Source organism: Cibotium barometz, chromosome 14, assembly GCF_041138505.1.
Source record: "Cibotium barometz isolate CiBa-2024 chromosome 14, ASM4113850v1, whole genome shotgun sequence".
Taxonomy (NCBI): domain Eukaryota; kingdom Viridiplantae; phylum Streptophyta; class Polypodiopsida; order Cyatheales; family Cibotiaceae; genus Cibotium; species Cibotium barometz.
Genome location: NC_141059.1, coordinates 37,913,566 through 37,917,340, shown reverse-complemented (window position 1 = coordinate 37,917,340; position 3,775 = coordinate 37,913,566).

Sequence of the window (3,775 nt, the reverse complement as noted above, 5' to 3'; positions counted from 1 at the left end):
CTAAGGACCAAAGGAAATACTAAAAAAATAAATTTTTGACACCTCAAATGTGGGGATTCTCCCTCATGAAAGAGGAGCCTATTTCACATGTGTGGAGTTTTAAACTCCCAAAAATTGAGATATTTCATCTCTCCTCTCTCCTAATTCAAGTCTAGTTCCAAAAAGTATGCTAAACTGACGCAAAAATGGTCAAAAATTGACCAAACTGATCTGGAAAATTCTATAATTAGTTTGCTTCGTTAGAAGCTCACTTTTTCCTATAAATAGAAGCCTCCCCCTTTGTTGAAGCTTAATAGTGTTTTATGCACTGTTACTCTACTCCTCCCCAGAGCCAAAAACTGTGAATTTCTTAATAATTCATTAGTTTTTGACCATTCCCTCTTCTTGCAAGCAAGAGTAGATCCCTCAAACCATCAAGCCAAAGGAAAGCTCCCAGAATTTCATGTAAGTTAGAAATCCTACTTTTTCTTATTCTTTTAATGGTTTTCTAATTTTTGTTATCTTTAAAATGATAATCTGATGCTATGCCTTGCTGGAAAGGCTTTCCCCCTCTCTCATTCTTAAATTCTGCCCTTCTTTATCCTAGTTAAGTAATCAAATTGTTTGAATTAAACTTTTCATATTGTTTCTCTTTTAAAAGTGGAATTTGATTAGTTTAGAATGCTTTAAACAAATTGGGGATAATTTATAAGTAAATTAAGAATAGAAAATTTTAAAAAATGGTTAGCCATACAAAGGAGGTTATGGCAAAATTTTCTTAAATTTTGTAAAATAAGTATTACCTTTTATTATTCAAAAAGAGTAATCCCCATCGTTTGTGTATTCTAAAAGTGTTATTTTCATTCTAGGCATAGAAAAATGCATAGTAGAAATATTTTTATTATAAAAGTGTTATTTCTATTAGATTTAAATTCTATGCATAGAAGGATGCATATTGGTTTTTTTAAATTATAAAACAGTGATTTCTATTAGATTTAAATTCTATGCATAGAAGGATGCATATTGATTATTTTTTTATTATAAAAGAGTAATTTTCATTAGATTTAAATTCTATGCATATAAAGATGCATATTGATTATTATTTTTATTATAAAAGAGTGATTTTCATTAGATTTAAATTCTATGCATAGAAAGATGCATATTGATTTTTATGCATAAATAAATGCATAAAAGAATTTTTTTAATTATAAAAGTGTTACTTTCATCAATATTGATTTGTATGCATAAATAGATGCATAAAAGAATTTTTTTTACTATAAAAGTGTTACTTTTATCAATATTGATTTTTATGCATAAATGGATGCATAAAAGAATTTTTTTATTATAAAAGTGTTACTTTCATCAATATTGATTTTTATGCATAAATAGATGCATAAAAGTATTTTTTTATTATAAGTGTTACTTTCATCAATATTGATTTTTATGCATAAAATGATGCATAAAATAAATTTTTTTATTGTAAAAGTGTTACTTTCATCAAAATTAAATTTTTATGCATAAATAGATGCATAAAAGGATTTTCTTTTATATAAAAGTGTTATTTCCATAGAAGTTGGATTTCATGCATAAATAGATACATACATAATTTTTTTATATCAAAATGAGAGTTCTTGTTAATCATTGTTTAAATCGCATGAATATTGGTAAATGAATAAGTAAATACTCTGTGAAAGAAAATTCTACTCTTTTTTATTCTCTAGGATGGTAATGAGAAAATTCAAAAGATCTATCGAAGTCAGAATTTTAGATAAATGATAAATTTATTCCTCATAGGAATATGTGTTTAGTTTTAAATTCAGTTAAGCAAAATACTCAAAGAATGAAATTCAGTAAAGTAGTAATTGAAATATTACCCTTCGAGAAAGATAGTTCAAGGAGAACTTTTCCAGACTCAAACCCTGAATCAGACTATGACCAAGATGTAACTCCTTCGTTAGTTTCAAGAAAAGACGATGTGACCAGTTCAGTAATCTACAATCAAATCACCCACCAAATTTGAAACTAAGTTGAGACTTTTGATTTTGATCTGAGGATCAAGAATTCAGAATTCGAGGAATTTGTGAGATCCCACTGCCCCCTCCGCGCACCGGATTCCTGATTGCTGGCAGAGCAGAAGCAGCTCCCTCTTGCACGGGGAAGGGTTTCCCACTCGGGACCTCGCCCTCGAATGTTCGGGCACGAGACTAAGCTGATGGTCATTCCAAAAACCGAAACCGGGAAAATTTTCCATGCCCGAAAAACGGGGACGATTCCACCATTTTGAATTTCTTAACGAGTTTTTCTAATGAGGTCAAGATACTGAACTAACATTCATCTAAATAAACCAGATAGAAGGGAAACTATTACAGACTTAACTTGAAGGAATCAATGCTTTTTTCCTAATTGAATCAGGCACAGCCTGTTGATCTATTCATTTGAGAAGTCTTCAAGTTATTATTTAACTATTCGAGTTCTAAGCATATTCCTATTGATCAATTTTATTGTTAAAAGTCTTCTGATTCCAGCCTACCCCATCCGGCCCATGGGTTAGCCACCGCCCAACCACTGGAATTGGTAGAACCAGACAAGTACTCACCCACCCATAATTGAATGCCTTTCTTAACTTTTGCTTTAGAATACAGATACGCACACACTCCTCTTTAAACTTTAATTTATAAAACAATCCATTGACAACAATTATTGGTTACAGATGTCATAACTCAAAATTTTCATTCAATCCTTGTTTCTCACAAAACAGTATCACTCTGGACTCTCCGTTGAGACCAGTAGGTCAGCAACGAGATCCAGTAACAGATTACATTAATTTTCTCGCCATCAAATATATATATATCTTCAAGGACATACGCATGGGTGTCCTAAGCACTGTTGCGAGCCCGTGCATCGCCTAGTCAGAACCCTCTAGGATCCTCCTTAAGTGTCCTGGCACTTCACTCAAGGACCGCTTTGTCGGCCCTCGCCCATCGTACCACTTGAAGCACACCATTTTACACCATACCCAGGTTGGTCAAGACCTGGGCAGGTTTTTGCCGCATGAGCCATCCTTTGAACACTCCCCAGCCAGCTGTTGCAACCAAAATTCCCTTAGAAAAACACATATACCAAATGCTCCCTCCAGCATTCTAGCATAAGACAGTCCTTCAAGAAAATAGGGTTTCTATGCAAGTTTTTAGTTTCGATTTTCTTTTGAATACAACGAGTATATCTTTATTCCGTATCCCAAGACTTCTAGATCACAGGTCTGGATTCCCAAGCAAAATTCCTCAAATTCTGAATTCTTGATCCTCAGATCAAAATCAAAGGTCTCAACTTAGTTTCAGATTCGATAGGTGATTTGAGTGTAGATTACTGAACTGGTCACATTGTCTTTTCTTGAAATTGACGGAGTTACGTCTTGGTCATAGTCTGATTCAGGGTTTGAGTCTGGAAAGGTTCTTGAACTATCTTTCTCGAAGGGTAATATTTCAATTACAACTTTACTGAACTTCATTCATTGAGTATTTTACTTAACTGAATTCAAAACTAGTACGAATTCCTATGAGGAATAAATTAATCATTTACCTAAAATTTTGACTTCGATAGTTTTTCTGAATTTTCTCATTACCATCCTAGAGAATATGAAATGGTATAATTTTCCTTCACTGAGAATTTACTTAATCATTTTTCAATATTCATGGGATTTAAACATAGGATTAAAGAGCACTCTTATTTTGATATAAAAATTATGTATGCATCTATTTATGCATGAAATCCAACTTCTATGGAAATAACACTTTTA